The following is a 12679-nucleotide window of genomic DNA, read 5'->3' as shown; positions in this document are numbered from 1 at the left end:
TGGAGTAATTTGTGCACCTCACTGAAGGGCTAATGAACACTTCTCTTTGGCACTTGGAAATTGACACATTCAGATCATGTTAATCAAACATAATTAACTTTCAAGGAAGGAGGCTGTGAGAGCAGGCCAAAACAAGTATGCTAAAATAGAACAGAGATGAATGCAAAGTCCCACAGTTAAAACACAAGTTCAACTGCATGTCCACAAAATAACTATGTAGTTTATTAAAACAAAACAAATCAAAACAAAGCAAGAGAGAGGCCCAAGAGCCATCAGGCCCACATGTCCCGAGTCAGTAATGCTGGAAAAGGCAGGTGCTGTGGGACCCCCAGCCCAGGCCAGTGCCCGCTGCCCAGAGAGGCCTGAGAGCCACTTGGCCCACATGCCCCAAGTCAGCCACACCAGAAGAGGCAGAGGCTATGGGGCCTCCAGCCCAGGTCAGTCCCTGCCACTTAGAGAGGGCCAAGAGCTAATGGGCCCATACGCCCCAAGTCAGCCACTCTGGAAGAGGCAGGCACCACAGGGCCCCCAGCCCAGTCCATTCCCTGCCACTCAGAGAGGCCTGAGAGCTACTGGGCCCACATGCCCTGAGCCAGCTATGCCAGAACAAGCAGGTGCCATGGGACCCACAATCCAGGCTAGTTCCTGCTGCCCAGAACTGGCGTCCCTTCAGGATCCAGGCCAGAATTCAGGGTGGAACGAGTGGACCATGATACTCCATGCCACAATGACTAAACACCAAAGGAAAGATACCAGAAATATGAAAAATCATGAAAGTACATCACCACCAAAGGAAAATAATAACTCTCAAGCTCTAAATCCTATAGAATAGGAAGTCCTTGAAATGACTGCCAAGGAATTTAGAACAACAATTCTAAGGAAACTAAATTAGATACAAGAAAAATGAATTAGACAACACAATGAAATGAGAGAAAAAAAGTACAGGATCTGAGAGAAGAAATGTACAAAGAAATCAATGCCCTGAAAAAGAATGTAGCAGAGCTTGTGGAGCTGAAGGATTCATTCAATGAAATAAAAAACACCACAGAGAGTCTAACCAGCAGGCTGGAATAAACAGAAGAGAGAATATTGGAACTTGAAGACAGGCTGTTTGAATTAACACAAGCAGACCAGAAAAAAGAATTTAAAAAATTGAAGAAAATCTAAGAGAGATAACAGACAACCTTAAGTGCCCAAATATCTGAATCATGGGTATTCCAGAAGGGGACGAAAAAGGAAATGGCACTGAAAACATATTCAATGAAATAATAGTGGAAAACTTCTCAGGTATAGGGAAAATCACAGATCTTCGGATTCAGGAGGCCCAAAGATCCCCAAACATGCTCTATCCAAAAAGGTCCTCTCCAAGACATGTGATAATCAAACTGGCAAAACTCAAAGACAAAGAGAGAATCTTAGAAGCTGCAAGAGAAAAGTAGCAACTCACCTATAAGGGAGCCCCAATGAGACTAACATCAGACTTTTCATCAAAAATGCTAAAAGCCAGAAAAGAATGGGATAATATATTCAAAATACTAAAAGACAAAAATTTCCAGCCAAGAATACTTTACTCAGCAAGGCTATCCTTCCAAAATGAAGGACAAATAGTATATTTCTCAGACAAACAAAAACTGTGGGAGTTCACTACTACATGACCAGCCTTACAAGAAATTCTCAAGGAAGTACTGGGTTTGATACCTGAAAAACAACCATCACTGCCATGAATACTCAAGAAAGGTCAAAACCTACCAGTAAAACAAAAATGCTGACGATAAAGAAAAAAAAATAGTTTACCACCACAAGAAACCAACAAATACAGAAGACAAACAAAAAATCAGAAAGAAAGGAAGAAAAGATATTTAAGACATCCAAAGAAAAATCAGTAAAATGCTAGGAGTAAATCAACACCTTTCAATAATAACTCTAAATGTAAAGGGATTAAGTTTCCCACTCAGAAGACACAGTCTGACTGACTGGATTAAAATGATGGACCCAACAATATGCTGCCTTCAAGAGACTCATCTCACCTGTAAAGACACACATAGACTAAGTGAAAGGATGGAAAAAGATATACCATGCAAATAGAAATGAAAAACAAGCTGGAGTAGCTATTCTTATATCAGATAAAATAGACTTTAAAGCAAAAATCATAAAAAGAGATAACGAAGGCCACTGTATAATGATAAAAGAATCTATCCATCAAGAAGACATAACAATCATGAATATATATGCACCCAATGTCAGAGCAGCCAGATTTATAAAGCAAACACTTTTAAAGAATGAGATAGGCACTAACACCACAATAGTGGGGGACCTGAATACCCCACTCTCAACATTGAACAGATCATCTAGGTAAAAAATCAATAAAGAAACATGAGATCTAAACAACACTTTAGGCCAATTGAACTTGGCAGATATCTACAGAACATTCCACCCAACAACCTCAGAATAATCATTCAGAATAATCAGTACATGGAACATTGTCCAGGATAGACCACATGTTAGGTCACAAAGCAAGTCTCAACAAATTAAAAAATATTCCATGTATTTTTTCAGATCACAGTGGATTAAAATTAGGAATCAATAACAAATGAAACTCTGGAAACTATACAGGCACATGGAAATTAAACAGCATTCTACTTAATGACATATGGGTCCAAGAAGAAATTAAACAGGAAATCAAAAGATTACTTGAAACTAATGAAAATAATGACACATCATACCAAAACCTGTGGGATACTGCAAAAGCAGTACTAAGGGGGGGAATTTATCACATTAAATGCTTACTTCAGAAGAATTGAAAGATGGCAAATAAACAACCTAACACTTTACCTTAATGATCTAAAAAAACAAGAACAATCCAAACCCAAAGTTAATAGACAGAAAGAAATAATTAAGATCAGAGCAGAACTAAATGAAATAGAAACCCCCAAAACAATACAAAAGATCAATGAAACAAAACGTTAGTTTTTTGAAAAGATAAATAAAATTGACAAAACTTTAGTAAGGCTAACTAAAAAGAGAGAAGACCCAAATAACATAAATTAGAAATGAACAAGGTGATACTACAACTGATATCTCAGAAATACAAGGAATCATTAGAGACTATTAAAAACAACTATATGCCAAGAAATTTAAAAATCTGGAGGAAATGGATAAATGTATGGACACATACAAACTACCAAAATTGAGCCAAGAAGATATAGAAAATCTGAACAGACCAATAACAACAAAAGAGATTGAAGCTGTTATCAGAAGCCTCCTAACAAAGAAAAGCCCAGGACTGGATGGGTTCACTGCAGAGTTCTACAAAACCTTCAAAGAGGAACTGATACCAATTCTCTACAAACTATTACAAAAGATTGAAACAGAGGTCATTCTCCCAAACTCATTCTATGAGGCAAACATCACCCTGATACCAAAACCGGACAAAGATACATCAAAAATTGAAAACTACAGGCCAATATCCTTGATGAATATAGATGTAAAAATCCTCAATAAAATACTAGTTAACAGAATATAGCAACACATACACAAAATTTTACACCGTGATCAAGTGGGATTCATTTCCAGGGATGCAAGGTTGTTTCAATGTATGCAAATCAATAAACGAGATACATCACATCAATAAAATCAAAGACAAAGACCATATGATCATCTCTATAGATGCTGAAAAGGCATTTGACAAAATTCAACATTTGTTCATGATAAAGACTCTCTACATGTTAGGTATAGATGAAAAGTATTTCAACACAATTAAATCCATATATGATAAGCCCACTGCCAATATCATCCTGAATGGGGAAAAGCTGAAAGCTTTTCCCTTAAGAACAGGAACTAGACAAGGATGCCCACTCTCACCACTCCTATTCAACATAGTGCTGGAAGTACTAGCCGGAGAAATCAGAGAAGAAAAGGAAATAAAGTTCATCCAGATTGGAAAAGGTGATGCCAAACTGTCCGTGTTTGCAGACGATAGGATCGATCCTATATGTTGAACAGCTTAAAGCCTCTACAAAAAAACTTTAGAGTTGATAAATGATTTCAGCAAAGTTGCAGGATACAAAATCAACATGCAAAAATCAGTAGCATTTTTATATTTCCAACAGTGAACATGCAGGAAAAGAAATCAAGAAAGCTAGCCCATTTACAATAGCCACCAAAAAAAATAAAATACTTAGGAATAAAGTTAACCAAGGATGTGAAAAATCTCTACTAAGAGAACTACAAACTACTGTTGAGAGAAATTAAAGAGGACCCAAGAAGATGGTAAGATATCCCATGCTCTTGAATTGGAAAAATTAACATTGTTGAAAATGTCCATATTACCCAAAGTGATCTACAGATTCAATGCAATCCCCATCAAAGTTCCAATGACATTTTTCTCAGAAATGGAAAAAACTATCCAGACATTTATATGGAATAACTAAACACCATGCATAGGCAAAGCAATCCTGAGCTAAAAAGATAAAAAAAATAAAAAATAAAGCTAGAGGCATAACAGTACCTGACTTTAAACTATATTACAAAGATATATTAAACAAAACAGAATGGTACTCACACAAAAACAGACACACTGATGAATGGAATAGAATAAAGAACCCAGAAATTAACCCATACACCTAAAGGCATCTGATCTTTGACAAAGGCACCAAGTCTACACACTGGGGAAGAGACTGCCTCTTTAGCAAATGGTGCTGGGACAACTGGATATTCATATGTAGGAGAATGAAACTAGACCTGTACCTCTTACCATATAGCAAAATCAACTCAAAATGGATTAAAGAATTAAATATACATCCTGAAACAATAAAACTTCTTAAATAAAATGTAGGGGACACACTCCAGGAAGTAGGAGTGCGTATAGAATTCATGAATAGGACCCCAAAAGCACAGGCAACTAAAGGAAAAATAAACAAATGGGATTATATCAAACTAAAAATCTTCTGCACAGCAAAAGAAACAATTAACAGAGTTAAAAGGCAACCAACAGAGTGGGAGAAAATATTTGCAAAATATACATCTGACAAAGGATTAATATCCAGAATTACAAGGAACTCAAACAACTTTACAGCAAAAAAATAAATAACCTAATTAAAAAAATGGGCAAAGGAGCTGAGTAGGCATTTCTCAAAGGAAGATATACGAATGGTGAACAGACACATGAAAAAATGCTCAACATCACTCAGCATCTAGGAAATGCAAATCGAAACCACACTGAGATACCATCTCACCCCAGTTAAGATGGCTAACATCCAAAAGACTAAATGATAAGTGCTGGAGAGGTTGCAGAGAAAAAGCAACTCTCATACACTGTTGGTGGGACTGCAAAATGGTGCAGCCTTTATTGAAAATGTATGGAGGTTCCTCAAACAGTTACAGATAGATCTACCATAAGAACCAGCTATTCCTCTCCTGAGAATATACCCAAAGGAATGGAAATCATCATGCCGAAGGGATACCTGTACTCCAGTGTTTATTGCAGCAGTATTTAAAATAGCCAAGAGTTGGAAGCAGCCCAGATGTCCATCATCAGATGAGTGGATAAGGAAACTGTGGTATATCTACACAATGGAATACTGCTTTCCTATAAAAATGAGTGAAATACTACCATTCGCAACAACATGGATGGACTTAGAGAAAATTATATTAAGTGAAACAAGTCAGGCACAGAAAGAGAAATACCACATGTTCTCACTTATTTGTGGGAGCTAAAAATAAATAAATAAATAAACAGAAAAATAAAGCATGGGTGAGGGAAGAAGACACAACAATCAATTCCTTGAACTTGTTAAGACAAGTGAACAGATATGATGTTGGGGGAAGGGAGAGAGGGAGGGGGAAAAGAGGAATGGTTAAAGGGTCATGAAAATCAACTGCAATGTATATTGAGAAGTTAAAATTAAAAAATAGAAATAAATAAAAATAAATACATAAATCTTTCCCTTGTTAAAAAAAAAAAAAAGCAAGAGGTTCCATTGACTACAGTTTAGAGGCTTTCATTGACTGAAAGCTCCATGTGTTCACAGTGATATGACCAGAATGTGAAGTGCTCAGGTGGCTCTGCTTCCACATGGCAGGTGTCCAGCGCCAAGGCTGATGGCAGGCTCCTCTGGCCTGCAGAGACCACATCTCAAGGACTGAGTTTTCTGGGCTTTGAATTTTGACCAAACTTGAGTGTCTTAAGAGGAATGGTTGAACTGGAAATGATTTAGCCTAGAAAAGTGAAGATTCTAGAAATATGATAGTTGATTTAGGATCAGAATGATTATGGCCAAGGAAGAAATGATCAGCCAAGCTGTGGTTCCAGACTTGAGGGCCTGCATGTGTTGACCCAGCCTTTCTCCCTTGTATTAGTCAGTTTCTGGTGCTTATAACAAAATACCTGGAAGTGGGTGATTCGTAAGAAAATGAAATTTATTGCTATGGTTTCAGAGGCTGGGAAGTCCAAAGTCCAGGAACACATCTGATGAGGGTCTTCTTTGGTGGTGGCTTTACAGCAAGGCAGGGGTCTCACATGGCAGAAAATGGCAGAGAAGAGAAAGAGATAGCTTCTCATGTGCTCTCCTTTTAAAGCCCTCAGAACCACCTTCCTGACCACTATTATTAATCCATTCACCATGGCATGGTCCTACCATCTAATCACCTCTTCAAGGCCCCATCTTTCATTTACCATAACAGGGCTTCCCACCCTCAACAGTTACAATGGGGACTGAACTTCAGTAAGGTTGCGGGGGGATCCAATCTAAAGCATACTTCATGCTATTCTTCACTGCTCCCCTATCAGAATCTTCTGCCCATCCATGTCGGGCTGGCTCACTGTCCCCAAATGCACCTTACTGGTCACCTGGGGGCTTCCCCTCACCTTTATTCTTGTCCCTACTGCTTTCTGTCCAACTGAATCCTTCCAAGTCTTGCCCAGTGCATATTAGAATTACCTAGGGAGCTTTTAAAAATACTGTGCCTGGGCTCCACTTCCAGAGGTTCCAATTTAATTGGTCTGGGGTAGGACCCAGGCATCAGTATTATTTTAAAGCTCTCCAGGTGATTTTAATGGACCTGCGCCACCAGTTTAATCCCAACTCAACTTTGGTGATGCATTTTTCAATTTTGCTTGTTCCTTTGACCTCCTGCTGAAGCATTCACTTGTGATTAATATAGTGTCCAATTTAATTTATTCAACAAGAAGCAACTATCCACTCTATGTCGTTAATTTTCTTTCAGGGTGCTTATGTCTAATTTCTTCAGTTAAATCCTAGATCCTTTGGATGTGTTTTATATTCCATATTCCTTCCTCTCCATTATACACTAGAATGCCTTACCTATAGAACTGTGTGTATGTGAATTTTTCCTTAGAAAATTAGTAAATATTTTTTACTTAGCTGGCAAATAAATTGTGAATTTTGATAGTTGATACTAAACTTATGAAAATCAGTGTATCCAGAAATGTATATTAAAAGAGGAAGCATGGATGTTTAGCTAAATTATTTAGGGAAAAAGCAAGTTGAGAAAATATAAGAAAATTTGGGTACATTTATTTTTATAGTAGATATCATGAAAGGTTACTGTGATGGTTCCCCAAAGGTGCCATGTGAAAGAAAGAGAAAAGGAAAAAAACAAAAAGGAACAGAGAAAAACATGGTTTGGCTAACTCTGGGAGTGGCTTAGCATGACTTTATTTATGGGCAGCTGGGACATGAAGCTGCAAAAGCATGCAAGTTTAATTAACTATTTCTGGCTAATGAGAATATCTTGCTGTCTTTATTATCCGAGAGAGGGTGGCTTTTTGGATCACTGGACCGAATTTTGTTTTAGCCCCACAGGTGGATTTGTGCAAGCCAGAACAAAAACTACATGCCAAGAAACTGAAGGAATAACTAAACTGTTAATAAATTCCATTGCTGCCTAATAATAATGCTTTGTATTTATATAGCGTCTTTCTTGGAGGAGCTCAAAGCACTTTATGGGCTCTGAAAGTTAATCAAGTTGGGAATTTATCAGTCATTGTGGGAGTGAGATCCAGGGCTACAAACGTCCAAGCTGTGAATCTGGCTTTCCTTATGGACACATGTGCACCCTGTTCATGTGGGGACTTCAGAAAAGTCTGAGGCTCTTTGGCCTTCAAGACATTGTAACATAAATTGAACTGAAATCCATTTCTAGCCAGCTGGTGTAAGGATCTAAACAATGTTTAAAATATTTTAACAAATGAAAACATTAAAAAAAAATTATATGCAGCTGTCTGGTATTACTTTGTCTCCATGACAATTGCTGAAATACAGTGATCCCAGAGTTTGTGTTTCTAGCTATTATAGGAATAATTGTGAGCAGGGAGAGTAAATTTTATTTTAAGCTTTGTTTATTGACATTTTCTTGTTTCTCTTTATTCTAATATGTATAATCTTTTTTTTTTTTTTGTCTTTTTCGTGACCGGTAAGGGGATTGCAACCCTTGGTGTGGTGTCACCCGCACTGCGCTCAGCCAGTGAGCGCACAGGCCATTCCTATATAGGATCCAAACCGTCGGCGGGAGCGTTGCTGCGCTCCCAGCGCCGCACTCTCCCGAGTGCGCCACGGGGCCGGCCCCTAATATGTATAATCTTTGAGTAATAAAAGGGACTAGGGAAGTAGAGGTTTCTATAGCATGGTTAAGGGTAAGAGACTAAAAACAAATATCTTGTGACAAGAGTGTTAACTGTTACCTTGATCATTTTCAAAGACATTAGGACATCATTTTATGGAGTAGCTCTTACAATAAGAGTCTTCAAAGATGAACAAGAAATGTATCCTGAGACAGAATTTTAGAAGTTTGGTTAATAATGAGAATCATGCAAATGATCCATGTCATCAAAGACTGATTAGCTGTGTGAACTTCATCTCCAAATCTGTGAGCTCTGGTTGTTCCTGTGCTTGCTCAGGAATGCCTTTCTTACCACTTTGTTGACAGAGACTTGATTGCTTATTGTGTTGCTGAATTTCGTCTAGGCAACTACTTTCTTCTTCTGGGGTCCTAGGGACTTGAGATGTGCCACATGTAGCAAGGTTTTATGTATCCTCTAAAGAAGCAGATGGAGTTGACTTTGAGAATCTGCCATATTGTAGTGGAGTGGGTCTTCCAAAATTAGAATATCAGCTCTTCATTCGAAGAAACTTCGTAATTCCAACTATAGTGCCATGAAAATTACTGGGTTCAGTAAGCATTTGTTGATTGATTTTTTTTTTTAAATACAGGGTTTCCCAGAGTGAGAGGAGTAGCTCTGGTGATGGTCAAGATGATTTTAGATGGGGCTGGGATCCCACTTTTCATAAAACTGAAGTACACAGAAAGTTATTCTTTTTCCAATTCTCTTTCCATTTTTCTGACTGTGTAAAGGAGACAGGCTTAGTTGTCTTACATTGTTTAGTTTTCAGTGTAAATAATACTTGTTGTCTGTTTCTGGTAATGATATAAGGTTTCTTTCAAAATAAATTTAGTTAGGAAAAAATAGAAATATTTATAGAAAAAATGTTAAGTAAATAGCACAGGTGGTGTGCGAATGTCAAAAAAGTGGTTTATGAGAATGACTGAATTCCCTTACTATTTGGGTTTATTCCTAAACTTAACCATTGTTTCCACTTTCTTATATTTTTAACTGGAGTTGCCTACTCCTTGTTTTATGTAATTTTGGCTTCTTACTATCCCCAGATCATATGTTTATGAATGGAAAAAAACATTATTTCCTTCTAATTTCATACTAACCTTACAGGTCCAAGGGTATCCCTTTCTCAGTTAGGGTTCTTCAAAAGAGTTAAGTGTCCATCATGGGTAATAAATGAACTTTTCACTATGCATTTAGAATAATATGGTCTATGTATCATTCTTGGGAGAATTGGGAAAACTATTATTATGTTCTTTGGTTCAGATGAAGAACCCTGGATGAGAAAGGTTTCTGAAGTTTTTTTTGCAAAGTCAAACCAATTAGCTTAATGATCTCTGCTTTGGGTAAGAAAGAAAGGGCAGAGAGTGGCAAGAATGGAGAGGGTGATAGAAATTGCAGGAGGGAGAAATGCAAAAGAAGAGTAGCCCAACAGAGCAGAGGGGGAAAGAGAGAGTAATGGAAAATCACAATGTAAATTAATATGTTTGTTTGCAGAATGCATGGTGTTAGTGAAGCTATTTCTAAGTATGTCAAAATACAGATAGATTTACATCCCGATTAGGTTTGTTCTCAGGGGCCCAATGGTTTCAAAGGGGGAGGCAGATCTGGGCTCAAATTCTGTATCTGCCATTAGCTTTGTGATCTTGGGCAAGTCATGTCACCTTGCTAAGCCTCAGTCTCCAAATTTTCTCAGAAATGCAATTAATTTCTGCCTTACAGGATTGTTGAGAGGATTAAATGATACTTGATTATTATGGGAACTCTATTACAACATAACTAACAAGTGCATTGTAGAGCTGGGATCACCAGTTCCAAAAACAAAACAGGAAAAATGGTTTCTTTAAAAAAACCAAAAAATATTCTAAAGAAATGTGAGTTTCTATACTTTTCCTTGGAATGTGAGCCCTCTGAAGGCCTCTGCCTTTCACGTTGATGATACTCCCTTCTGGGCTGCAGAAGAGACAGCTTCTGAGGCTGCTGGGAGCTCACCATACCAGGCTCTGAGATCTGCTTCTGGCCACCATTCAGGGGGCTGACCTTAGGCATAGCCCAGCTGGAGTAGGGTCCTTGACTAGTTGCTATGATGTACTGTGTACAGGGAAATGTGAAGTGAGCAGGAGAAGTAAGTTCTTCCCCCGGCTAAGCTGTGCCTAATGGAAGACTATTTCAGGCATCCCTTTTTGCCCTCCAAGGATAGCTCCTTTGCAGGTACAAAGATCCCGTCTTTTATCTCCTCCCTGTTATCTCTCAGTCCTCACCCTCCCATTGAAACCACTCTCAAGAGAGCAGCTATTTAGACTTCGTGTGAAATCAAGTTAACATTATTACCTTTTCCAGATGTGTTTGCAATTTGAGGTTTTTACTGCCAGTTGTGGAACTCTGCCCCATTAAAGGGATTTCAGACCATTCCAGAATTTCCTGGAAAAGAACCCATGTGGGCAAGGTCTTATAGGCAGAATCCTGGAAGAAAGCCACATCCTCAGGCCCTCCTGGCTCTCTGGTCCTGTCCTCATAGACCTCAAGTCTGATGTTTCCAAGGCAGTCCTCATTCAAATACAAGGATTCTGTTCTGTACATTAAACCATTGTTTTGGTTTCCTGGGTTTGGTTTGGGAAACGTAATCACCTCTGATACATAGTAGGCTCTTAATTCTATTTTAATGGATTTCTTATATAGCAGTGTACACAAGTGTCTCTATCTGTTGATGCTAAGTTGATCTTCTGCAATTTCTGAGGGTGGCAACAGTTCCTAACCCTCTGTATGCCTTCACGGTTCGGGTGCTGTAGTAGGCTAAGCATATTCACAGCAGGCTCAACTGCATGCAGTAACTCACTCACTCTATCTATCTATCCCTCATCTATCTAACTGTCCATTATAAAGAGAATAGAGGGGAGAATTGGAAGATTTCAGACATTTTCTTTGGACAGTTCAAGATTTTGGATAGCTCTGCTTACCTTGCCTGGCCTTTGAGAAGCTGAGCTTAATAGCTTTTAGAACCAAGTGTGAAATGCTGCCTCCTTCACTAGGGCTGGATGGCGGAAGGGCAACGTGAGATTTGCTTTTGCAGGCTGCTAGCATTTAGTTTTGATGTTATTGCTGCTGTTCTGAGTTTTAAATATTTTAATGAAAACTTTTATTGTGTTTGTGGAATGGTTTTTAGCAAAGGCTGCAGTTTTAACTATTCTAATAAATGAATGGGAGATGTGTATAAAAAGAATTTAAAATGAAACTTAGTTAACTCACACACAACATTTCATAGAACACGATAGAATCTGATGTTTTAGAAGGTGAAGTGCATGACTGGGTACTGGAGAGACAGGTTATGACTTTCAGAACTAGCATGATCACAAAAAGTCTGCACGTTCCTAGTTGATCTCGTGAGTACTTGATTATTTCAAGTAAATTACTGCTGTTTTAATGGAATCACCATGTTTAAGAGCTGTGTCTGGTTCACCAAGAACAAGGTAGATGAAGAAAGTGATGATTTATCTGGAAAACCTAGCCTTGTGTAACTGTCTTCAGCCTCTTGAAAACAAGTGATAAAACCTTATCCACAAGAACTACCCGTTTAAAATTTTTTGAATAGGCCTAAATATCTAAACATGTGCATAGAATATTCCCAGTGAGCATTACAGTTCATTTTGTGAATTGTATTCCTTCTTCCCACCTCTGGTTTTGATGCCTTTAGGGCCTCTCCATAAAAAATGAACTTATGCAATTTTGCTAGGTAGTTTTCACAGTGCTTTAAAAATGCATTTTCTTTTTTTTTTTTTTTTTGTCTTTTTTCCGTGTCCGGCAACGGATCGCAACCCTCAGTGTTGCCCCCATACCAGACCGGGGACCGGCAACGGGATCGCAAGCCTCGGTGTTGTTGCTCCCGTGCCTCGCTCAGCCAGTGAGCGGGAGCCGGTCTGTATGTGGGATCCGAACCCTCGGGCGGGAGCGCCGCCGCGCTTCCCAAGCGGCGCACTATCCAGTGCGCCACCGGGCCGGCCCTAAAAATACATTTTCTTTTTTTTTTTTTTTTTTTTTTTTTTTTTT

This window comes from Galeopterus variegatus, unplaced genomic scaffold (assembly GCF_000696425.1).
Source record: "Galeopterus variegatus unplaced genomic scaffold, G_variegatus-3.0.2 Scaffold5, whole genome shotgun sequence".
NCBI classification, from domain to species: Eukaryota; Metazoa; Chordata; class Mammalia; order Dermoptera; family Cynocephalidae; genus Galeopterus; species Galeopterus variegatus.
The sequence above is the reverse complement of the archived record's forward strand: the minus strand, read 5'-3'. Positions refer to the sequence as shown.